At 44.0% G+C, this 27369-nt stretch overlaps 1 protein-coding gene across 3 annotated transcripts in view; it reads left to right on the top strand.

The window, feature by feature from the left end:
* The window catches only part of LOC126167862 (organic cation transporter protein-like), a 313728-nt gene that overhangs the window by 127969 nt on the left and 158390 nt on the right, over window positions 1-27369 (top strand). For all 3 annotated transcript variants that reach the window (XM_049920514.1, XM_049920511.1, XM_049920512.1), the window contains exon 2: window positions 23739-23843. The gene's annotated coding sequence lies outside the window, so the exon portion shown is untranslated. The remainder of the gene's footprint in view (window positions 1-23738; window positions 23844-27369) is intronic.

The raw sequence follows: 27369 nt of genomic DNA, 5'->3' as shown, positions 1-27369 counted from the left end.
TCCTCTCGTTGCGTCTCTGAGTGGTCCAAACATATGGAAATTACTTGGGGCAAGGTCTGGTGAGTATGGTGGATGAGGAAGACACTCAAAAAAAAAAAAAAATGTAGGTCTGTGATTGTTGCAACTGTTGTACGGGCAGTGTGGGGCCTTTGATTGTTATGTTGCAAAAGGACACCTGCTGACAACAATCCACGTCGCTTTGATTTGATTGCAGGCCTCAGATGATTTTTTTAGGAGATCTGTGTATGATGCACTGGTGGCAGTCGTCCCTCTAGGCATGTAATGCTCCAAAATGAAGCCTTTTTCGCCCCAAAATGGAGTCAGCATAACCTTCCCTGCTGATGGTTCAGTTCGAAACTCCATTGGTTTTGGTGATGAGGAGTGACGCCATTCCTTGCTCGCTCTCTTCGTTTCCGGTTGGTGGAAGTGAACCCAGGTTTCGTTCCCAGTAACGATTCTTGCAAGGAAGCCATCACCTTCTCGTTCAAAGCGCCGAAGAAGTTCTTCACAAGCATCAACACGACGTTCTCTCATTTCAGGAGTCAGCTGCCGTGGCACGCATCTTGCAGATACTTTGTGAAACTGGAGCACATCATGCACAATGTGGTGTGCTGACCCATGACTAATCTGTAAACATGCTGTAGTGTCATTCAGTGTCACTCGGCGGTTTTCCTTCACTATGGCTTCAACTGCTGCAATGTTCTGTGGAGTCACAACTCGTTGTGCCTGACCTGGACGTGGAGCATCTTCCACTGAAGTCACACCATTTGCGAATTTCCTACTCCATTCGTAGACTTGCTGCTGTGGCAAACATGCATTACCGTACTGAACCTTCATTGGCCGATGAATTTCAGTAGGTTTCACACCTTCACTACGCAAAAAACCGAATAACAGAACGCTGTTCTTCCCTGGTGCAAGTCGCAAGTGGGGCGGCCATATTTGTACTGATACTGCGACGGTATGTGTTGTAACGGAACATATTAAAGGCTTTACTTTACCGAAGTATGCGATACCCTCCAAATTCAACCAGTTTAACGAGTATTTATGATTATAGAAAAGTTATTGTGTATGTTAACAATGATTGCATAACATGTCTCCATAAACAGTCAATCCGTTAAATTATACTGAATAACTGACCCACACGAAAGTTTATATCACTTGATCACTGATACAGCAAATGTCATCACGTAAAAACACTAAGTTCATCTTAAATAATTAATATGAAGTACGAAAAATAGTGGCCAACTTAGGAATTTTGGATCTCCTTAAATAAAAATCACGCAGTGAAACCTATTTGTTCACTAGGAGCGGTTTCACTTAGTATTCACGAAATCAATCCTATTTTAGATGAAAACCAATGGAATTCTTAATAATTCATGTTATTTACTTATTTATGCAAATTAGAGAAGTCAATTGACAAACTTCTAAAAAACGGCCTTTTTGTAACAAAGAATTATTCTGTCAAGTCAACAAATCTGTCTGTCATTTTAATAACATGTTAAATTATGTCACTCGATGCAAATTAATAACTTTTCTGCACAAATTATGATAACAGATGTACATGTGACTTATAAACTATATCTCTTTTTAGTAGTTCTTTGACAATGTTATAAATGCAAGCAGCAAGAAGGGTCGGGAGGCAGTCGGAATGTCACTTTGGTAAAGTGTGTTTGTGTGTTATTGTTTGAGGTGGATAAACAAAGCAAAGAACATGTAAAGGAAGTACTACTTTGTGTTGTGTCATGGTCTGTGGTGGACAGTGGAATTAAGATGGCCACCAGAGTAATAAATATTTGAAGTTTACATATTTGTTGGTTTCGCTCGTTCTTTATCATCAAAAGCACATAAAAAACATGGGACCTCATGTTTTTAACCCTAGACAACCAGATTTAGAGCCAGCATCAGCATCGAGACACAACAGCTATCCAGCAAGTAGCAGCGATTACCACAACACAATGCATTTTAATGGCGCCAACCTAACATGAAGTGCTAACAAGCTCCGTAAATGGGAGTGAAATAGTGCGATTATAGCAATTAGCAATATCTACGACCAGGCGACCATTACAGTGTGCATCTGCACTATGCTGCCACCTACAGGCCATTCTGCAGGCTGTTTGTAGGACGCTTACCAACTTACAGGATATTTCGATTTGTTATTACAAATTTAAGGTTTTCATTTGACTCACCCTTGTATATCCTGCATAGTAGATGGAACTGTTTTCTCATAATTGAGCTCCCAAGGTTCGTAACAGTTCTGAGAGGGGTCACTTACTCTAGGCGCCTTGACAACTTTTGTGCCATCGCAAGACGTCACGCAGCCGCGGCCAATCAAACCTGCGCCACCGTGCGGTTTGGATGGTCGTTGGCGATAGAGGCGCCACCGCGAGGGCGTTCTGGAGAAGGAGAAACGCAGGTGGAGTCTTGGTTTGGAAAGCGAGCCGGGAACAAGCAGTGGGCAGACACCAAGAGAGGAAACGCACGCTTGACTTGACTGCATGCCTTGGTTGCCGTGGTGGGGCAGCGGCAACAACAAAGAGTGCGCTGGCCGGACGGACACTTGACATACTGCGGTACGTTGAGGCTGGGCGCACTTTACAGCTAGGTGGCTAGTTGTTTCCGAAGCAGAACCTGGAGACAGCGAGTTTTCCTCTGTGAGTGTGTTGTAAGACGGGGCTGTTCTCTGCTGGTTGGATGTCTGCAAAGTTTACAAGTTAGTGTGGGCTGCTGTATTGCTGTATGTACTGTGTGTATGTAATTCAACCTGATCAGCACACACTGTATTACCACTACCCTCTCTCTCTCTCTCTCTCTCTCTCTCTCTTAGGGGTATATAAATGACAAAAATGCCATGAAAATTGATCGAGTTTTAGCGCCCTCTTTAACGTGGACCTGACGTTACTAACAATAAGATAAATTAAGAACATATATATTCCTAAACTTGTCGGATGCCTGTTTGGTTGGCCACTTTCATTTTGACGTCATCTGAGCTTTATTTATGTTTCTGCAAGCAACCCACTCCTTATTTAGTGTGTATTTCCTTTTAAGGTATGAAGTAGAATTTGCCCATTTGTATTACGGCTTTAGTGTCTGATAAAAATTACTGACAGGTTATAAGCAAATTAATGAGTAATTGGGTGAAATGAATTAATTCTTTACAGTGAATTTAATTTCAGCTGATTTTAATTGCAAAGCTGCACTAGTGTTTCACGTATGGTTTTTTTTTTCAATGCAAGTGGTCTTTACACTATTTCTTAGGCATCTTGTTGTTTTTGTAATTTTTTTTTCTATTCACCTGCTACACAGCTAACTCGTTATTTCATGTTGTACTCGTTCTTCTTTTGGAAGATGAAACTGTCTTAAAATATGCTTAAAATTGTACTGTATATATGAACAAACAAATGTTGAGAGCTCGTTTAAATAGAATAAAAATAATTTTAGCAGGGGCAAGAACCACTCACAGCTCAAACCAGTCCTACCATTCCCTCTAGTGGTATTCTTTATGATCATTCTGTGATTTACGGAAATTATTACGCATCCCGTAAGTCAAAAAATATCGAAAGTGGATTAATAAAACATAGAGAAAAGTTAACATGGACACGTGAAACTGTCAGAAAAATTTTTCGTCGGGATGTTGTTCAATGCCCGCGTGAAATAGGCTCGAATGTCAGTTGTGCCGTCAAAGCGTTGACCCTTTGTGTGAATTTCTGCAAAAAATGGTTCAATGGCTCTGAGAACAATGGAACTTGACTTCTGAGGCCATCAGTTCCCTAGAACTTAGAACTACTTAAACCCAACTAACCTAAGGACATCACACACGTCCATGCCCGAGGCAGGATTCGAAACAGCGACCGTAGCGGTCGCGCGGTTCCAGACTAGCGCCTAGAACCGCTCGGTCACTGCGGCCGGCTGAATTTCTGCGCTACGCCGTTTTGTGAAAGGTTCGTTCTGACAACACTAAGTCTCGTCATCCGTGACAATTTTTGCCAGAAAAGAATTGTCCGCGTTTTGCGTTTCGAGTCGCGGCAGCCGTCCGCACGTCGTTGTTTCCGTTCGGGAGTCAAGACGTGTGGGGCAAAATTTTGCACACACTTTTATCTTCTTCAGAATATACTAGAGAATGTCTTTGACACTTGATTTAGAGATTTTGCTCCGCTGCGATTTGTGACACACCAACGTTGACACGCTACGGCCACATGTCTGGTACTTCCCACCGACTGCTCACAACTGACTAGTCGAACAAGCATCTCTTGTTTGCAGTTGTCAGTTCAAGGTGCCCCTGTAGTTACTGCGCTGACGTCACTTATACGCCAGGAATAAAATCAGCTTCAGTACTTTTTGCACAGTCCTTGTATACTTGTGAGGGGAGCGCTGTTCGTCAGTCTTGGACCCTCAACAGGGAGTATTAACTGAGTGTAGTTCCAATTGCTATTCACAATATACATAAATGACCTGGTGGATGACATCGGAAGTTCACTGAGGCTTTTTGCAGATGATGCTGTGGTGTATCGAGAGGTTGTAACAATGGAAAATTGTACTGAAATGCAGGAGAATCTGCAGCGAATTGACGCATGGTGCAGGGAATGGCAATTGAATCTGAATGTAGACAAGTGTAATGTGCTGCGAATACACAGAAAGATAGATCCTTTATCATTTAGCTACAAAATAGCAGGTCAGCAGCTGGAAGCAGTTAATACCATAAATTATCTGGGAGTACGCATTAGGAGTGATTTCAAATGAAATGATCATATAAAGTTGATCGTCGGTAAAGCAGATGCCAGACTGAGATTCATTGGAAGAATCCTAAGGAAATGCAATCCGAAAACAAAGGAAGTAGGTTACAGTACGCTTGTTCGCTCACTGCTTGAATACTGCTCAGCAGTGTGGGATCCGTACCAAATAGGGTTGATACAAGACATAGAGAAGATCCAACGGAGAGCAGCACGCTTCGTTACAGGATCATTTAGTAATCGCGAAAGCGTTACGGAGATGATAGATAAACTCCAGTGGAAGACTCTGCAGGAGAGACGCTCAGTAGCTCGGTACGGGCTTTTGTCAAAGTTTCGAGAACATACCTTCACCGAAGAGTCAAGCAGTATATTGCTCCCTCCTACGTATATCTCGCGAAGAGACCATGAGGATAAAATCAGAGAGATTAGAGCCCACACAGAGGCATACCGACAGTCCTTCTTTCCACGAACAATACGAGACTGGAATAGAAGGGAGAACCGATAGAGGTACTGAAGGTACCCTCCGCCACACACCGTCAGGTGGCTTGCGGAGTATGGATGTAGATGTAGATGTAGATGTAGACCGAGAGCGTAAAGAAGATGCTCACCAGACTCCAGTGGTAGAAGGTACAAGACAGTCGTGAAGAGGGTTGTTGTTAAAATTCCGAGAACCTGAGTACCCAGCTGATTTCTGGCAACATATTACTCTTTCCCACATCCGTCCTACGAAAAGGTCACGACGTGAAAAGAGAAATTCTAGCTCCTACAGGGGACGATCAATATTCATTCTTCCCAAGCACAATCCGCAAATGGAACAGGAAAGGAGTAAATGATAGTAGTACCACAAGTAATCTCCGCCACGCGCCATAGAGTGGTTTGCGAAACATGGACGTCGTTGTAGCGCCAACTGAATAGAAGTGGTTAAAGCACCGGTCTTGCATTTCGAAGCAGTAGTGTTTCGCTAACATACTGAAGACAAATATAAGTCCAACGAGCGATAGTCAACCGCTTTGTCGACTGTTTTTGCGAAGTGTGTACGGGCGGCAAACCGGAGCCGAGGAAGCGGTTGGACTAGGTTGCGGTTCGGTCTGCTGGCGGTAACATCAAAGCGTTGGCTGTTGTTGGCCCTAGGAATCCTCTCATGGTGTGGACGCTGTAACGAATGTTCGTTGTTTCCGTATTTGCTAGTGTCTCTAGAACGGTTTATGTTTAAGCTTTTCAGGACAGCCATAAATCGCACTAAGTATGTTTTATTGACCGGTTTCGCTCTGTAATTTAACAAGAGCATCATAAGCAACTCTGGAATTCACAGTTTAAAGCACAGCAGTTGGCTGTTAAATAAAAGAGAGGGAGTCAATAAAAGATATTAAGACTTGTGGCTGCCCTGAAAAACTGTAATTTCAACAGCCGCCGTTTCCTCTGGCGGCAATACCTACTCCCGCTCCGGGCGTGTAAAGTGGAATATGGAGAGAGCATTATATCTCATAGTTTTTCGTGAAGGGACACGTTTATGAAATCCTGCGGATTGCGATTATAAGAACAAATTGAAAACATTAGACTCTTGAAAGGAAATAAGTGAGCCGTTAAAAGAAATGCGCACGATGTGAAAAAGAAATTGGAATCTTTATTGATATAAAATAGTTGAAAAGCCACGATCGCTTCAATATCGTTTACTAGATGACCGATTTCAGCACTCTCAAGGAGCCATCATTGGATCTGTGAAGGTATAACATAACAGGTTTGAGGGAGGGCTTACATGAGTTAACTATATATACAATTATTACAGAACCACGTACCTGAAACGTGAATTAACATTTATAAAACAATATGGACATCATGGCACATGAGGCACACCATCTGATAAACATCATTGTCACAATCAATAAAAAATAATAAAAAACTGCTCTCATGGTCGTTCTTTCCACAAAATATAAAACTGAAGTCACCAGATGAAACCACCACTGCTCGCCTAACACCGGTCGGCATCATCACTGCCCTATTCCGCGCAGGCTTACCTGCTGTGATTCCAGCGGCTCACAACCAGCCACCAGATAGCGCTGTCCAAGCAGCGCACACACAGTCCCACAGTATAACCACTCATTACTACTAAAACAAAACTTTACTGTAACTGCTTGTCACATACCCATGCAAAGCCCACATTTGCGCATACATTTCCTGCACATATTATAATCACTATAAAGTACGTCAATTACAAAGTAAAAGCATCTGAGGCACAGACATCATTAGCGCCTTACAGAACTACGTATTATAATTTACCTTTATTCATATAAGGACGTCAGGAACATGCACACAGAAAGCTGTTCACAACACGACTTAGGTACAATGTGACGAGCGATTAAAATCTGTATGCTGGGCTTTACCTGTCTAGGCGCTATGGTCTTAGGTATTGTATTATTTTTTATTGGTTGTGACAATGATGTTTATCAGATTGTCTGCCTCATGTCCCATATGGTTTTTGTTGTGGGTTGGCAGGAGAGCCAACAACGGTATGAGAGGAAGCCGAAAGGCACGCGTTTTAGCTCACGCAGGCTGGCGTGAGGTCTGGAACAGGAAAAGGGAATTAGACTTTAGCAAAAAAGGACGTAGCTGTGGAATACTTAACTTTAATCCATAAATGGTGAACGTCGCTCTTGACGGTACATGTTTTACACTATCAATAGTAACTGGTAATGGCGCCTTGCTAGGTCGTAGCAAATGGCTATGCTAACTATCGTCTCGGCAAATGAGAGCGTAATTTGTCAGTGAAACATCGCTAGCAAAGTCGGTTGTACAACTGGGGCGAGTGCTAGGAAGTCTCTCTAGAGCTGCCGTGTGGCGGCGCTCGGTCTGCAATCACTGATAGTGGCGACACGCGGGTCCGACGTATACTAACGGACCGCGGCCGATTTAAAGGCTACCACCTAGCAAGTGTGGTGTCTGGCGGTGACACCAAAGTTTTATTAATTCACGTTTCAGGTATGTGGTTCCGTAAAATTGTAATGTATATACACTCCTGGAAATGGAAAAAAGAACACATTGACACCGGTGTGTCAGACCCACCATACTTGCTCCGGACACTGCGAGAGGGCTGTACAAGCAATGATCACACGCACGGCACAGCGGACACACCAGGAACCGCGGTGTTGGCCGTCGAATGGCGCTAGCTGCGCAGCATTTGTGCACCGCCGCCGTCAGTGTCAGCCAGTTTGCCGTGGCATACGGAGCTCCATCGCAGTCTTTAACACTGGTAGCATGCCGCGACAGCGTGGACGTGAACCGTATGTGCAGTTGACGGACTTTGAGCGAGGGCGTATAGTGGGCATGCGGAAGGCCGGGTGGACGTACCGCCGAATTGCTCAACACGTGGGGCGTGAGGTCTCCACAGTACATCGATGTTGTCGCCAGTGGTCGGCGGAAGGTGCACGTGCCCGTCGACCTGGGACCGGACCGCAGCGACGCACGGATGCACGCCAAGACCGTAGGATCCTACGCAGTGCCGTAGGGGACCGCACCGCCACTTCCCAGCAAATTAGGGACACTGTTGCTCGTGGGGTATCGGCGAGGACCATTCGCAACTGTCTCCATGAAGCTGGGCTACGGTCCCGCACACCGTTAGGCCGTCTTCCGCTCACGCCCCAACATCGTGCAGCCCGCCTCCAGTGGTGTCGCGACAGGCGTGAATGGAGGGACGAATGGAGACGTGTCGTCTTCAGCGATGAGAGTCGCTTCTGCCTTGGTGCCAATGATGGTCGTATGCGTGTTTGGCGCCGTGCAGGTGAGCACCACAATCAGGACTGCATACGACCGAGGCACACAGGGCCAACACCCGGCATCATGGTGTGGGGAGCGATCTCCTACACTGGCCGTACACCACTGGTGATCGTCGAGGGGACACTGAATAGTGCACGGTACATCCAAACCGTCATCGAACCCATCGTTCTACCATTCCTAGACCGGCAAGGGAACTTGCTGTTCCAACAGGACAATGCACGCCCGCATGTATCCCGTGCCACCCAACGTGCTCTAGAAGGTGTAAGTCAACTACCCTGGCCAGCAAGATCTCCGGATCTGTCCCCCATTGAGCATGTTTGGGACTGGATGAAGCGTCGTCTCACGCGGTCTGCACGTCCAGCACGAACGCTGGTCCAACTGAGGCGCCAGGTGGAAATGGCATGGCAAGCCGTTCCACAGGACTACATCCAGCATCTCTACGATCGTCTCCATGGGAGAATAGCAGCCTGCATTGCTGCGAAAGGTGGATATACACTGTACTAGTGCCGACATTGTGCATGGTCTATGTGCCTGTGGTTCTGTCAGTGTGATCATGTGATGTATCTGACCCCAGGAATGTGTCAATAAAGTTTCCCCTTCCTGGGACAATGAATTCACGGTGTTCTTATTTCAATTTCCATGAGTGTAGTTAACACATGTAAGCCCTCCCTCAAACCTGTTATGTTATACCTTCACAGATCCGATGATGGCATCTTCAGAGTGCTGAAACCGGTCATCTAGTAAACGACATTGAAGCGATCGCGGCTTTTCAGTCATTTTGTAAACAGAGTGATCGCCCAACGACACACCATGTGTTCACTGCTTTATTGACACCTTTTCGCCTGAACGACAAAGAGAAGCAAACAAAGCTGGAAGTGAGCATTAATACTTCTGCTGTAAGTACATCTGTCATGAAAAGTGTCATCTTTGGAAATTTAGGGCCTATACAATTCAATAACAATTCGAAGTTTGTAGCTTTCATTCGGAAAAAATTATAAAATATACCATATTCAAATTCAGCTTTAAGGTAGACATTAATTTTGCCCACCACACTCCTCTCTACTTTTTAAAAGAGAGACTGTCCACCAATGCCCTTTATTCTTTGTCTGATCAGCTTATTGCAGTGAAATAGGCTACTTTACAGCAATAACAAAACTAGAGCAACAACAGTAGTTATCAGAGCCAAATGCGATTCCACGTGGCGGAATCCCTCGGCCTTGCTGGCCGCTGTGGTCGAGCGCTTCTAGGCGCTTCAGTCCGGAACCGCGCGCCTGCTACGATCGCAGGTACGAATCCTGCCTCGGTCGTGGATGTGTGTGATGTCCTTAGGTTAGTTAGGTTTAAGTAGTTTCTAAGTCTAGGGGACTGATGACCTCAGATATTAAGTCCGATAGTGCTTAGAGCCATTTGAACCATCTGAACCCTTGGAATTAAATCATTCGTTTACTGAGCATGAGAAGCTGAACACCAACGCATTGGTGACCCGCGTTCAGCCGAATCCAGCGTCCATCGTTCGTTGGCCCAGTGTACGCGCCTTAACGGAAACCTATCCTTCATGTATAATGAACTCATCGTCGCCGGGACGATAAACCGAAACTTACTTCCAACCAATTTCATATCAGGTTCCCTGTTTCCTGCGAAAAGAATTTTTCTGGCCAACACACCTCCCTGACATGCGTAACAAGCCGAACGGCTGCAATGTGTGTAAAGATAACTTACAGTAAGTCAAACTCAAAGGCAACGTACGATATAACTTCCAAGTTATACTGGAAAGGTATCACACACTATCCTTTTAGAAGGACCTGGGGACCCCTATATACGAGGGTTATTCAGAAAGTAGGGAACGTTTCCGTCTGACGCCGCTAGGCGCGCGCCGATCGCGTATATTTTGGTATGTACGTGCTCCGCAGCTCAGTCGGCATCCATCCGTGACAGCGGGAACGTGTCTGAGCGTCAGGTTTGTTCGTTATTCGAATTTGAAATGTGCACTGCAATCAAAAATCCCGCCATTTGTGAGATGCCGTCTCTGATACGTTTTTTGTTGGCAAAAAACCTAAAACCTATAGAATTTACCGTGAACTGTGCGAAGTGTACGTAAACAACATAATGAGTGAATGTTCCGTCCGGAAATGGTGCATTCGGTTTCAAAATGGCCGAACCAACGTTCATGATGAAGAGAAGAGTGGACGCCTCACCATTGTTACTGACGATCTTGTCGCTAAAGTTGATGAAACCATTTGTGAAAACCGTCGCTTCACAATAATGGAGCTTTCGCTTTCTTTTCCACAAGTTTCACAGACTTTCTTGTTTGAAATTGTCACTCAAAAGCTAGGCTACCACAAATTTTGTGCACGGTGGGTGCCCAAAATGCTTACAGAACACCATAAAGAACAGCGAATGGGAGCAACGTTGACATTTCTGGAGGCCTAGCACAAACATGGTGATTCATTACTGGATCGAATCGTAACCGGTGACGAGACTTGAGTGAAAAACGTCAATTCCGAGACAAAATTACAGTCCATGGAGTGGGTGCAGACAAGGTACCCCCCCAAAAACAAGAAAATGTTTGCAAACCTTGTCAGGAAGGAAGTTGTTGGCGACAGTGTATTGGGATAGGCAAGGGGTGGTTCTTATTGATTTTCTCGAAGGTGGAGCAACCATAAATTCTGCCCAGTACTCTCAAACTTTGACCACAGCCGTAGAAGAGCAGTTCAAAACAAACGCCGAGGAAAGCTGACGTCCAAAATTTTGTTTTTGCACGACAATGCCCGATCTCACACGGCAAACCGCACTAAAGAACTCCTTAATTCATTCAAATGGGAAATCTTTTCTCATCCGCCCTACAGCCCCGATCTTGCACCAAGCCACTTCCACTTGTTTCCCAAGATGAGGAACTGGCTTGCAATGCAGCGCTTTGATAACGACGCGGAACTTCAGGCGGGCGTGACTCATTGGCTGATGTCTCAGGCGGCAGAACTTTACGACGAAGGTATTTCAAATCTTGTTCACCGCTGTGGTAAGTGCCTCAATGCCTATGGTGACTATGTGGAAAAGCAGTATGTCAGTCGCTCTTTCAGACGTATATACATGACTGGCCACGAAAACAGCTACACCAAGAAGAAATGCAGATGATAAACGGGTATTCATTGGACAAATATATTATACTAGAACTGACATGTAATTACATTACACGTAATTTGGGTGCATAGATCCTGAGAAATCGGTACCCAGAACAACCACCTCTGGCAGTAATAACGGCCTTGATCCGCCTGGGCATTGAGTCAAACAGAGCTTGGATGGCGTGTACACGTACAGCTGCCCATGCAGCTTCAACACAATACCACAGTTCATCAAAAATAGTGACAGGCTTATTGTGAGGAGCCAGTTGCTCGGCCACCATTGACCAGACATTTTCAATTGGTGAGAGATCTGGAGAATGTGATGGCCAGGGCAGCAGTCGAACATTACCTGTATCCAGAAAGGCCTGTAGAGCACCTGCAACATGCGGTCGTGCATTATCCTGTTGAAATGTAGGGTTTCGCAGGGATCGAATGAAGGGTAGAGCCACAGGTCGTAACACATCTGAAATGTAACGTCCACTGTTCAAAGTGCCGTCAATGCGAACAAGAGGTGACCGAGACGGGTAACCAGTGGCACCCCTTACCATCACGCCGGGTGATACGCCGGTATGGCGATGACGAATACACGCTTCCAATGTGCGTTCACCGCGATGTCGCCAAACACGGATGCGACCATCATGATGCTGTAAACAGAACCTGGATTCATCCGAAAAAAAAATACGTTTTGCCATTCGTGCGTTCAGGTTCGTCGTTGAGTACACCATCGCAGGCTCTCCTGTCTGTGATGCAGCGTCGAGGGTAACAGCAGCCATGGTCTCCGAGCTGACAGTCCATGCTGCTGCAAACGTCATCGAACTGTTCGTGCAGATGGTTGTTGTCTTGCAAACGTCCTCACCTGATGACTCACGGATCGAGACGTGGCTGCACGATCCCTTACAGCCATGCGGATAAGATGCCTGTCATCTCGACTGCTAGTGATACGAGGTCGTTGGGATCCAGCACGGCGTTCCGTATTACCCTCCTGAACCCACCGACTCCATATCCTGCTAACAGTCATTGGACAACGACCAACGCGAGCAGCAATGCCGCGATACTATAAACTGCAATCGCGATAGGCTACAATCCGACCTTTATCAAAGTCGGAAACGTGATGGTACGCGTTTCTCCTCCTTACACGAGGCATCACAACAACGTTTCACGAGGCAACGCCGGTCAACTGCTGTTCGTGTATGAGAAATCGGTTGGAACCCTCGAGTCAGCACGTTGTAGGAGTCGCCACCGTCGCCAACCTTGTGTGAATGCTCTGAAAAGCTAATTATTTGCATATCACAGCATCTTCTTCCTGTCGGTTAAATTTCGCGTCTGTAGCACGTCATCTTCGTGGTGTAGCAATTTTAATGGCCAGTAGTGTAATAAAACGTATTTCTTGTACTTATCTTTTTTTAATGCCTAAACGTTCCCTACTTCCTGAATAGCCCTCGTAATACGAAACTGACAAGTAGATGTCACGACAGGCGGACCCTCCTGTGTAATAGGAGATGGGGAGTATTGTGTTGTTAGTAAAGAAGCAGTAACAGTAGAATGCATCGGTCAGGAGAGGTCAGCGACTTCGAACACAGGCCAGTCACTGGATGTCGCCGGATTAACAGATCCATCAGGACATTTTAGCCCTTCTGAACCTCTCCAAGCCGACATTTGGTGATGAGACTGTGAGTTGGGAACACGAACGAAGAGCTACTGTTAAACCAAGACCAGCCAGATCTCATGCACAGACGGACAAGGAGCGTCGAACAATGCGGAGGGAAGTTGTAAAAAATGGCATGAAATCAGCGGAAGAAATCCCTCGTGAGTTTCAAGGTGCTATCAGCAGTTCAGTTGGCGCAGTGACAGTGCATAGGGCATGAAAAGGAATGGAGCACAGTTGCCCAATAGCTCCTCATAAACCACACGTTTTGTAGTTAATGTTAAGCCACCCTTAAGGTGGTACCCGTGGTCAACGGGTAGCGTCTTTGATTCATAATCAAAATGTCTTCGGTCCCGGGTTCGATCCCCGCCACTGCCTAAATTTTGATAAATAATCAGCATTGACGGCCGAAGACTTCCGGCATAAGAAGTCAGCCTCATTCTGCCAACGGCCTTGTCAAAGAGGGCGGAGGTGCGGATAGAGGTTCAGGGCACTCTCTTGTCCTAGGGGTGGGAAACTGCCCCTAAAGGCGGAAGAATCAGCAATGATCAACGACATGAAGATGCAGAAGGCAATGGAAACCACTGCATTAAAGACACGTAACGTCTATCCACAGGACATGTGGCCTGTAATTGAAGAAGTGTCATGATGATCTCTCCATTGGTAAAAGATTCCGGAGTAGTCCCCCATTCGGATCTCCGGGAGGGGACTGTCAAGGGGGAGGTTACCATGAGAAAAAGACTGAATAATCAACGAAAGGATAACGTTCTACGAGTCGGGGCGTGGAATGTCAGAAGCTTGAACGTGGTAGGGAAACTAGAAAATCTGAAAAGGAAAATGCAAAGGCTCAATCTAGATATGGTAGGGGTCAGTGGAAGGAAAACAAGGATTTCTGGTCAGATGAGTATCGGGTAATATCAACAGCAGCAGAAAATGGTATAACAGGTGTAGGATTCGTTATGAATAGGAAGGTAGGGCAGAGGGTGTGTTACTGTGAACAGTTCAGTGACCGGGTTGTTCTAATCAGAATCGACAGCACACCAACACCGACAACGATAGTTCAGGTATACATGCTGACGTCGCAAGCTGAAGATGAACAGATAGAGAAAGTGTATGAGGATATTGAAAGGGTAATGCAGTATGTAAAGGGGGACGAAAATCTAATAGTCATGGGCGACTGGAATGCAGTTGTAGGGGAAGGAGTAGAAGAAAGGGTTACAGGAGAATATGGGCTTGGGACAAGGAATGAAAGAGGAGAAAGACTAATTGAGTTCTGTAACAAGTTTCAGCTAGTAATAGCGAATACCCTGTTCAAGAATCACAAGAGGAGGAGGTATACTTGGAAAAGGCGGGGAGATAGGGGAAGAGTTCAATTAGATTACATCATAGTCAGACAGAGATTCCGAAATCAGATACTGGATTGTAAGGCGTACCCAGGAGCAGGTATAGACTCAGATCACAATATAGTAGTGATGAAGAGTAGGCTGAAGTTCAAGACATTAGTCAGGAAGAACCAATACGCAAAGAAGTGGGATACGGAAGTACTAAAGAATGATGAGATACGTTTGAAGTTCTCTAACGCTATAGATACAGCAATAAGGAATAGCGCAGTGGGCAGTACAGTTGAAGAAGAATGGAGATCTCTAAAAAGGGCCATCACAGAAGTTGGGAAGGAAAACATAGGTACAAAGAAGGTAGCTGCGAAGAAACCATGGGTAACAGAAGAAATACTTCAGTTGATTGATGAAAGGAGGAAGTACAAACATGTTCCGGGAAAATCAGGAATACAGAAATACAAGTCGCTGAGGAATGAAATAAATAGGAAGTGCAGGGAAGCTAAGACGAAATGGCTGCAGGAAAAATGTGAAGACATCGAAAAAGATATGATTGTCGGAAGGACAGACTCAGCATACAGGAAAGTCAAAACAACCTTTGGTGACATTAAAAGCAACAGTGGTAACATTAAGAGTGCAACGGGAATTCCACTGCTAAATGCAGAGGAGAGAGCAGATAGGTGGAAAGAATACATTGAAAGCCTCTATGAGGGTGAAGATTTGTCTGATGTGATAGAAGAAAAAACAAGAGTCGATTTAGAAGAGATAGGGGATCCAGTATTAGAATCGGAATTTAAAAGAGCTTTGGAGGACTTACGGTCAAATAAGGCAGAAGGGATAGATAACATTCCATCAGAATTTCTAAAATCATTGGGGGAAGTGGCAACAAAACGACTATTCACGTTGGTGTGTAGAATATGAGTCTGGCGATATACCATCTGACTTTCGGAAAAGCATCATCCGCACAATTCCGAAGACGGCAAGAGCTGACAAGTGCGAGAATTATCGCACAATCAGCTTAACAGCTCATGCTGCTTACAAGAATAATATACAGAAGAATGGAAAAGAAAATTGAGAATGCGCTAGGTGATGATCAGTTTGGCTTTAGGAAAAGTAAAGGGACGAGAGAGGCAATTCTGACGTTACGGCTAATAATGGAAGCAAGGCTAAAGAAAAATCAAGACACTTTCATAGGATTTGTCGACCTGGAAAAAGCGTTCGACAATATAAAATGGTGCAAGCTGTTCGAGATTCTGAAAAAAGTAGGGGTAAGCTATAGGGAGAGACGGGTCATATACAATATGTACAACAACCAAGAGGGAATAATAAGAGTGGACGATCAAGAACGAAATGCTCGTATTAAGAAGGGTGTAAGACAAGGCTGTAGCCTTTCGCCCCCTCTTCAATCTGTACATCGAGGAAGCACTGATGGAAATAAAAGAAAGGTTCAGGAGTGGAATTAAAATACAAGGTGAAAGGATATCAATGATACGATTCGCTGATGACATTGCTATCCTGAGTGAAAGTGAAGAAGAATTAAATGACCTGCTGAACGGAATGAACAGTCTAATGAGTACCAGTATGGTTTGAGAGTAAATCGGAGAAAGACGAAGGTAATGAGAAGTAGTAGAAATGAGAACAAAAGTCAATGAAGTTAAGGAATTCTGCTACCTAGGCAGTAAAATAACCAATGACGGACGAAGCAAGGAGGACATCAAAAGCAGACTCGCTATGGCAAAAAAGGCATTTCTGGCCAAGAGAAGTCTACTAATATCAAATACCGGCCTTAATTTGAGGAAGAAATTTCTGAGGATGTACGTCTGGAGTACAGCATTGTATGGTAGTGAAACATGGACTGTGGAAAAACCGGAACAGAAGGGAATCGAAGCATTTGAGATGTGGTGCTATAGACGAATGTTGAAAATTAGGTGGACTGATAAGGTAAGGAATGAGGAGGTTCTACGCAGAATCGGAGAGGAAAGGAATATGTGGAAAACACTGATAAGGAGAAGGGACAGGATGATAGGACATCTGCTAAGACATGAGGGAATGACTTCCATGGTACTAGAGGGAGCTGTAGAGGGCAAAAGCTGTAGAGGAAGACAGAGATTGGAACACGTCAAGCAAATAATTGAGGACGTAGGTTGCAAGTGCTACTCTGAGATGAAGAGGTTAGCACAGGAAAGAAATTCGTGGCGGGCCGCATCAAATGTAAAAAAAAAAAAAAAAAAAAAAAAAAGGTGGTACGAAATCCGACGTCACTGGACGATGGATGACGAGCAACGAGTGGTGTAGTGATGAATAGTGCTACATACTATGGCGATCCAATGGAAGGGTCTGTGTTTGGCTGTGTTTGGCAAATGTTGTCATCACGTGTAATGCAAAGTGAAGTACGAAGAAGTTGGTGCTACGGTACAGGGATGTTTTTCGTGGTTGAGGCGTGGGTTCCTTATTGTGCTTAAGAAAGCGCTAAAGGCTGACGCGTATGCTCACACAAGACGCTAACACGATTGATAATTTGACTTTAAATAGAAACTGAAACTAATGACTGGAAAGAAAACTGTTAAAATTAACTACGAGGGGCGTTTGAAAAGTTCGTGCAAAGTACGAGAGATGGCAGCACCGGCGCGTATCGAGGTCATGTTTAGTTAGCAGCATCTTTGGAAAGAACTCACACCACGTTTCAGCCATATGAGAGTGCAGGCTTTCTCGGCGAATTTCATATATGAAGTCTTCACGGGTTGTCAGCCGAGTAGCATCGTCGTCTCGTAGCAACGTGTCGATGGAATGTGTCTCCATCATCTTTGCCTGAAGATGATGGAGACGCATTCCATCGAAATGTTGCTACGAGACGACGATGCTACTCGGCTGACAACCCGTGGAGACTTCATATATAAAAAGTTTCAGCCATATTGGTCTATTTATTTGTGTTTGGCATTCGTGTGAATCAAGGAAGTCGATTGATTGTCAAAAACTCGAGGAAAAAGAATTTCGTGTTGTGATTAAACATTACTTTATGAAAGACAAAACGCCTCAGGAGACTAAAGAGAAGCTTGATAAACATTACGGTGACTCTGCACCTTCGATTAGAACAGTTTATAAGTAGTTTCAAAATTTTCGGAGTGGCCATATGGGCACAAGTGATGCTGAACGTTCTGGGCGCCCTGTGGGGGTTATGACTTCAGAAATCATTGATAAAATCCATGGTATGGTGATGGATGACAGAGAATGAATGTGCGTGAGATTGCTAGTGCTGTGGGCATCTCGACTGCACGGGTACATTATATTTTGGATAAACATTTGCACTTGAGAAAGCTATCCGCAAGATGGATTCCGCGATTGCTCACGCTTGACCAAAAACAGAATCGTGTGAAGTGTTGCAAGGATGGTTTCCAGTTGTTCAGGAAGAATCCGCAGGACTTTAAGCGTCGTTTCGTCACTGTGGATGAAACATGGATACATTACTATACTTCTGAGACCAAAGAACGATCTAAACAATGGGTTACCAAGGGAGAATCTGCACCAAAAAAGGCGAAGATCATTCCGTCTGCCAGAAAGGTTATGGCGACCGCCTTTTATGATTCGCAAGGGATAATCCTCATCGACTATCTGGAAAAGGGTAAAACTATTACAGGTGCATATTATTCATCGTTACTGGACCATTTGAAAACCGAGCTGCAAGAAAAACGCAGGCGATTGGACCGCAAAAAGTCCTTTTCCATCACGACAATGCACCAGCACACACCTCAGCACTTGTGGTCGCAAAATTAATAGAAATAGGATTCCAAATCGTTTCACATCTCCCCCATTGTCCAGACTTGGCTCCTTCGGACTACTATTTGTTCCCCAATTTGAAGAACTGGCTGGTGGGATAAAGATTTTATTCAGCAACTAATAGCTATTTTGTAGTCTTGGACAATTCCTATTATTCGCAAGGGCTCAACAAATTAGAACAGCATTGGACGAAGTGTATAAGTCTAAAAGGAGGCTATGTAGAAAAATAAAAAAGGTTTACCCCAAACATGTAAGTAGTTTTTATTTTTGCACTGACTTTTCAAACGCCCCTTGTAGAGCATAGTTGATGGTGGAGCATCTTTGTTAGTGGTCAAATTGACTTCTAGAAAAATGCTACAAGATTTGGAAAAAATTACACCTTTCTATACCACTTTGGCGGGGCAGATATCTATTATTTATGAGGGAAACGCAATCACAGCTTGGAGACTGTGGCCAGATCATTTAAGGTTCTGCACTTGCACTCAAGTTTGCAAAACGGTTCGTGATGAACGGGAATTTATCTCAACGACGTTGTACCAAGCAGCAAATGAATAAACGGCAGAATACTAATTATATTCGGCCATTGTGTCTCCACGCCACGATCCGTTAAGCTCGAATTGATCGTTGACTGTAACAATAAAGCATTAAAACATTTCATTTATCATATGCCCATCAAGAGCACAGTTAAAATGAGACTTGACTAGTCAGCATTAGTTTAATTGGAAATGGTTCTAAAGATAATACATGACACTTACACCACATTTGTCTACGCATTAGGAAGATTAATTAATGATACTCAAGAAACGCAGCTGCAGTGCACCCAATCAGTACAAAGGCTAACAGGCAAGGGAGAGAGATCCGACCAGGAACGTTCTTCGCTTGTTGTTGTTGTTGTGCTCTTCATTCCAGAGACTGGTTTGACGCAACTCTCCATGCTACTCTATCCTGTGCAAGTTTCTTCATCTCCCAGTACCTACTGCAACCTACATCCCTCTGAATCTGCTTAGTGTATTCACTCTTGGTCTCCCCCTATGATTTTTACCCTCCACGCTGCCTTCCAATACTAAACTGGTGATCCCTTGATGCCTCACAAAATGTCCTACTAACCGATCCCTTCTTCTAGGCAAGTTGTGCCACAAGTTTCTCTTCTCCCCAATTCTATTCAATACCTCCTCACTAGTTAAGTGGTCTACCCATCTAATCTTCAGCATGCTTCTGTAGCACCACATTTCGAAAGCTTTTATTCTCTTCTTGTCTAAACTATTTATCGTCCATGTTTCACTTCCATTCATGGCTACACTCCACACAAACGACTTCCTGACATTTAAAACTATATTCGATGTTAACAAATTTCTCTTCTTCAGAAATGCTTTTCTTGCCATTGCCAGTCTACATTTTATATCCTCTCTACTTCGACCATCATCAATTATTTTGCTCCCCAAATAGTAAAACTCATCTACTACTTACTTACTTTAAAAAAATTATTACAATCGATCACAATCAGCCACAGTCTTGACTGCCGCTACACTTTTAAAATATTATTTATGAAATGATAATTACATTTCACAAAATTAATTTACATAAGTTATTTAGATTTGATGTTATTTACAGTAAATAAATAGATAAGTACACATTTTCGTGCTTTGCGTACACGTGGTCTACGTAGACGTGCTGTACAGACACATAAACGACAACAATTTCAGAAAAAATGGACGATTTATTCAGGGGAAAAAACTTCACAAATTGAGCCAGTCAGTAGCGCGTTGGTTCACCTCCAACCATTATGTAAGTAGTTATTCGTCTCGGCATTGATTGACAAAGTTGCTGGATGTTGTTCTGAGGGATATCGTGCCAAATTCTGTCCAACTGGCGTATTAGATTGTCAAAATCCCGAGTTGTAGGCGGGCCCTACCTATAATGCTCCAGCCGTTCTCAATTGGGGAGAGATCTGGCTGCCTTACTGGCCAAGGTAGTCGTTGGCAACACGGAGACAAGTAGTACGAACTCTCGCTGGGCGCGGGCGGCCATTATCTTGCTGAAACGTAAGCCCAGGATGGCTTGCCATGAGGGGCAACAGAACAGGGCGTAGAGTATCGTCGAAGTACCGCTGTGCTGTAAGGCTGCCGCGGGTGTTGCCAAAGGGCAAATGAAATGGCGCCTCAGGTCATCACGCCTGATTATTGGGTCGTATGGCAGGCAACAGTCAGGTTGGTATCTGGACGTCTTCGGTGGTCATCGGGGCTCAGTTCGAAGGGGGACTAATCACTGAAGACACTTCTACTTCAGTCAATGAAATGCCAGGCCGAAAGTGCCCGACACAACCGCAGATGGACTTGTTGGTGGACAGCGGTGAATGATAGCGCATGGGGCGCCCTGAGCTCAACCGCCATTCTGTGAGCCGCCTATCAGTGGTCCTTGGGGTCACTGGAGCACCAGTTGCACGTCGGATCGTTGATAACGACGAATTCGGGGCTCTGAGACCGTCTCCGACGATTGCTCCGTCCTGTCATTCTGTCGTCTCTCTAAGTCAACCGCTTGCTTATTGAAGATGTGTTCGTTCGATCGTAGTTCACAATTCCTGCCAACATCATCAAAGAGTGGCATCGCTCCTATCGAAATGTCGAGGGATTCACTGTTTTTTCCAACTGGATTCACTGAGCTCAGCTACACGTCCACTCTCTACTGATGACATCTGCGTATATTGTTCAAACGCCTGTCTGGGAAGCATAGTTACTGTTCAGCTGAGTACACGGAATGAAATTCGCAAGGACATTGTGCCCTGATATCGGCATGTCCCCTGTTTACTATACTTACCAACAGATTCGTGTAGTGGTTCAAATGGCTCTGAGCACTATGGGACTTAACTTCTGAGGTCATCAGTCCCCTGGAACCTAGAACTACTTAAACCCAACTAACCTAAAGACACCACACACATCCATGCCCGAGACAGAATTAGAACCTGCGACCGTAGCGGTCGCGCGTTTCCAGACTGTAGCGCCTAGAACCGCTCGGCCACTCCAGCCGACGTCGTGTAGTGTGTTTTATAGGCTAGTGTACAGTGTACACTAGGGGGAGAGCTCGGAGACGATGATTGTTTGCATCTGCATGATAATGCAGCCTGTCATAAAACAGCATATCTGAGTCAGTGTTTTATGGACAATAACATTCCTGAAATGGACTTCGCTCCAGATCTATCGAAAGCGATTGCACGAGAGTTGACTGAAAAGTAACGCCTCCTCCTTCGTAACTTTTCCACAGTTGGCAGCATTGGTATGCGGCAGATATTGGCTTGTCTTGTAGCCTCTTCTCTACAGCTTCAGTTGGCGGGAAGCCTTCGCATTGAACGGTTGTGTTGTTACATTGTAAAGTATGGAACCCTGCGCAGACGGTTGGTCAATGCGATTTAAGCAACGTGCAGCATTGAATTCTTGACAGCACAAGGTGTCACCCCAAGCCGGTCAGTGTGGCCGAGCGGTTCTAGGCGCTTCAGTCTGGAACCGCGCGACCGCTACGGTAGCAGGTTCGAATCCTGCCTCGGGCATGTATGTGTGTGATGTCCTTAGGTTAGTTAGGTTTAAGTAGTTCTATTTCTAGGGGACTGATGACCTCAGATGTTAAGTCCCATAGTGCTCAGAGCCATTTGAACCCTTTTTGTCACCCCAAAGGAGATTCATCAGAGAATGAAAGTAGTTTACGGTGATTGTGTTGATGTGAGTACTGTGCGTCGTTGGGCGAGTAAGTTTAAAGATGTTGAGACGCAGACCTCTGACCTGCGTCCTGTGACAGCAACAACCGAGTTTCACAAGCAAAATATTGACAGATTCAGACAGGTTCAGATCACTCAGAAAGAAATTGCAAGCACAATTGACATTTCACAAGACCGTGTGGGTCAGATTATTATTTTGCTTGGCTATCGAAAGATTTGAGCACGATGGGTACCCCGGATGCTAACTCCTGAAATGAAAGCGCACAGACTTGAAATTTGCCAGGAACTCCTCGCATTACGAGGATGAAGGTGACGCCTTTCTCCATTCAATTGTGACAGGAGACGAAACGTGGGTACACCATTACTACCCGGAGACGAAAAGTCAGTCTATGGAATATCGACACAAGGACTGGCCCCAGAAAAAGAAATTCAAGACGCACCCCTCAGCTGGAAAAATCATGGCCACAGTGTTCTGGGATTCAGATGGTGCTATCCATGTTGATTTTTTTGATCGTGGAACAACAATAAATTCAGAGCGCTACATCACAACGCTGCGAACTCTGAAACGACGGCTAACAAGGGTCCGAAAGGAAAAGGGAAACGTTTTCTTGAAGCATGACAATGCCAAACCACACACCTCACGTGCCACCACAGCAGAACTTCAGAGACTGAATCTCATCACCGTACGGCATCCTCCATACAGTCTAGATTTAGCCCCGTCTGGCCCCCATCTGTTCCCGATAATGAAAGGCGATCTGTGGGGACATCATTATGCTTCTGATGAAGACGTTGAGAGAACTGTGAGACTGTGGTTGCGGAAACAAGAGTGTCGACTTCTTCCGTGACGGATTCAGAAAACTTGCTCATCGTTGGCAGAAATGTATCCTATTGGCTGGTGATTATGTGGAAAAGTGAATATTGGTAATTAAAGATCACATTCTAAGGATTATTTCTGCGTTTGCTTTATTAAAATTTTGCCATCCAAACCCAACTAACGAAGGTGGAGGCATTACTTTTCATTCAACCCTCGTAGCATTAAAATCAATATAGACAACTGCGTGTGATGCACTTCGTGAAATGTATAACAACTGATCGCAATCGCAAAAAAAGTAGGTTTCATCATATTTATCGTCGATATTAGTAAACTAGTAAACATCAGTAACGGAGTAGATAAGTAAAGGAACTTTTATTTTGCTCCAACGACCTTGAAAGTATAGCAGTTTGCAAGTCTGAAAACAGTTGTTCTGGCAGTCAAACAATCGCTTCGTGTCGCGCTTAAAACACTTTTAAACCAATAATGAACCAAGTATCGTAGAATTCGGTACTTCGTTGGTCGCCTGCTGTATGGAAAAATTGCACGATGTCTAATCGTACAGCTACAACACATGTCATGTCAAATTCCTACTTTCCTTTTTCCCTCCATTCTTCACAGCCATGATGCTCTTGTGTTCGTCATGGCAGACATACTACAAATACCCGCAGCTCTATCTTAAATTTTTATTCAGTTTTAGGAAAACCGTTTCTAACTTTTCAAAGTCTGGCATACGAAAATTTTGAAATGAACAAGCACTTACATGTATTTTATAACAATGTACTATGGTAACATAAGATTGTTTCTCCGTGGAGTATCAGCGCCCACTGGAAGCTGCTTTCTTTGCGCAGTGTTGGCAGCACTGCACCGCTGTCGCGGTTCGCCTTTCCACATCATCCGGCTGCAGTCGAAACTGGCGGCGTTGACGCGGCGGAATATCTTTTTGTACAACATTGGTAAGTAGGCTTGCCAAACTGCTTTTAACAAAGTGTTATGTGTAATTAGGGCGGCAGACATACATGTTGTAACAGTTTTTTAACTGGCAGGGCGTATTTTTATCCGCATTCTGTGACAGCTTCGGCCACGCGGCTTTTGCTACGAGGTAATATGCAGGGCTTCTATGCACTTGGCGTGAACCATGTTATCAAACAGAGGTGTGTGTGTGTGTGTGTGTGTGTGTGTGTGTGTGTTTTATCAGCTCTTTTATGCTTGCTTGATCGATTCATATGTCGAAAACTTATAAATAATATACTATTTGTGCGAAGCTTTATTTTAAGCACAATTGTATACTCACATGTTTGTGTTTGTGCATGATTCTTTAATTGACATCGATGAAAAGCTGTATAAATTAGCTGTTAGCTAAATCAGATGCCTCAGGTACTCGCTTATTTACCATTTTTTTACCTATGGTTGTTGAGATTCTGCATCATGATATTAGTATCGAAAGATAGGTGTCAACCATACCGCGAAAGCCTTCTTACGAAGTTCCAAGGAGCAAAGGACCAGTATTAAGTGGAGAATGTAGGGGTATGATAGAACACCCTACCTATCACTACCGTAGGTACCACGAATACAAGATTAGACTAACTACAACAGCAGTCACAGAGGCATTTAAATTGTGACTCGTCACTCCTTCCACGCGCTAATGGAACTTGAGAAAACACTACTAGATGGTACAGTGGATAGTGTCCCTTGCCGTACACTATGTGAGACTATGAAAGTTGATGCAGATGTAGATAGTAATAGTGGAATGCAATGGCCAAACGTCGTTACACAAACACTTTTGAGAACCTTAAAGAAGGCGTGATTATACTTAACCGATAGTCGAGGATTCGATGTTGTTAACATGTGAGTGAGAAATCTGTCATATGCATAACTGCATTTCAAAATTTCGCAGATAAGGCGCGACATAACACGTATTTGCAATAAAATTCTTGTTGCTCTGTATTTGCACACCACTCGGACACTACTGAAGAAAGAAAACTTTGGAGATCATAGCAGTAATAGCCGACGTTTGGTTTCGTGTCAATGCAGTAGCAAGCTCCTAGAACGTCCACTTAATCGTTTCAGAGAGTGATACAGGAAAATTATTGTATATACTTTTACAGTTTTTCCTTGAAACAGACCCAAAGATTGAAAGATTGGTTTGTAATCGGCGGTGTCGATCTTGCAGTTATTACAAGATTTTGTGACTTATATAATTTAAGAAAATTCTCGCCGTCTGACTTGAAGAAATGAAACGCTTCTGATAGAAATACGGAAGGCAAAGTTTCTCAGTGCTGATCACAATCACGACTTGCCACCTGAAGATGAAACACAGCACTCGAAACGCGCGAGACCTTTTAAAGAATTAGCGACAGTTATTGACCGCAGCTCTTATCACAACTACGTCACTTTTATGACGCTTTCTTCCCAGTTTTTATCTCGTATTGGAAGATAACTGACATAAATATAGAAAAGTAAATGTCGTAACGATATATCGAGGTTAGGCGACACTGACCTTACAGCATCTACGCAGTCTTGCGTTCGCCGTTTTCGTATTTGTTGCGTCTTTCACCTCCATGTGATGGAGATGGACTAAGCTGTGCCGTAATCTGGGTGGAAGAAGGGTTTAGTCATGAACAGAGATCATCCTGAAGACACTGACCATCGTTCATGAGTTACACGACACACGAGATGCCACACTGCTTTTGTAAGACAGAAACCAGCTCTTTACTGTTTACTGGGATTGCGTTGTTGTTATTATTTCTCTTAGAAATTAAGTTACTGGAAGGTATTTATTGCGAATCACTGAATGTTATGTAATTTCGAGAGAAGTGAAGATCATGGTTTAACGTCCGTCGACGGCGATGTCACTAGAGACGGATTACAAGATCGCATTCGGACAGGAAGAGGAAGGAAATCAGCCGGGCCCTTTCAGCCTGGAATTTGCATGTGATTTAGGGAAATCACTGAAAACGTAAATCAGGACCACTCCAGTGTGTTAACCTCAGCGCCACCTCGTTATGGCACGTAGATTCGAGATACTGCTTTATCGAGGTAACAGGACGGCGGTATTCGGTATGTTTCCTGGCAATATACAAAGCTGTACTTCATAATCATCAAGAATTGAACCGTTTCTGATTAATCGGGTGTAAAATAGTGCCAACGTTCAGGTAAAATGGCGTCCACAAGCCATTCTAATTAGCATCTTCAGATTCACTTTGCACATCACCTGAAGACGTGGGATATAGTCCTTCACTGACTCACGGCTGTTTACCGTCATACACCGGCATCAAACATGCGATCGATATTTTTCGATTGCTTCTGACTAAAAATATTTTCGGATAGTATCGTGTCGAACCAAAATTTTCACCTGTTAGTTGGTTGTGATTGTGTTTTGTTTCTATAAATTATGCCTATCATTGCCAAAATTTATTTATAGCCCTGTCTTTAAAGTGCAATAAAGTAATAGGTTTTGAGAAGAATAGATTTCGTGAGCTAGTCACACCAAAGCTAAGACTTGGTTTTAGACACTATTTAGAAATATCTCTTTGAAGTTAAGGGGTTGCCTACGCCGAAGCGTGAGGTCGTAACGCTTGGGTTCATACTCCTAGTTCCCTATACTCAAAAACACAGACCAGTCTTCATATAAATACGTAGCCAAGATAAAACATAATTCCAGGTTCATATTCCATAGGTCAAATGCTATGATTTGATATGTATGACGATAGTATTTCATGGTGATATTACAGCAATTTTTCTTTTATTTCCTTCCTAGCAATGCCACTTTCATGTCCACCCTGTTCAATCAATATCTTCTAGACATAATTTGCATATATAAAGAAACGGCATTCTGTAAATGATTCCCTTTCGTATTATGAACCACTGAAGCATACAACAGATTGGGCTGCAGCCTACACTAACAATTTATTGGCTACTAATTGCGGTTAGAGTCATGTAATTATTATGACGTACAGCTCGCCGAAAATTCGAAAAATGACGACACAAACCAAAGATCAAAAGAAGATGGCTCAGCGGGAGAAGGCAGTATGAAGCTAGTTGAGACTCGAGATGTATCACACGTTACATGTTCAGCCTTCAGTTTGTTCGTGTGGCACAGATTTTATATTGACGACTCTGATTTCAGTCATACTGAAATTTTAATTTAAGGTAGTGCTTTGTCTTTGTTTATTTATTGTGAAACTTCTTTATTTAAATGTGTGTGTCTGTACTTAAATTGCCGAATGACGGAGAAGATGAAACTTCTACGTTATTTGATTCTGAAACAGCTGAGTAAAACTGAATGTACAGAGCCTACTTTCTCTTTAATTTTTCTGATCATGTCAACACTGATCCCACAATACTTGTATTCTAGCGCAACGCCATCTGACTGCTCAAAAAAATTACAACCTGGCTTCAAATAATTAATTCAAAAGAATGGCCTTGACTAAAAAGAAATCCTAACAATAACCTATACATTTCATTAAGCACTTACCTCAC

Source organism: Schistocerca cancellata, chromosome 1 (genome assembly GCF_023864275.1).
Source record: "Schistocerca cancellata isolate TAMUIC-IGC-003103 chromosome 1, iqSchCanc2.1, whole genome shotgun sequence".
NCBI classification, from domain to species: domain Eukaryota; kingdom Metazoa; phylum Arthropoda; class Insecta; order Orthoptera; family Acrididae; genus Schistocerca; species Schistocerca cancellata.
The sequence above is the reverse complement of the archived record's forward strand: the minus strand, read 5'-3'. Positions and strand labels throughout refer to the sequence as shown.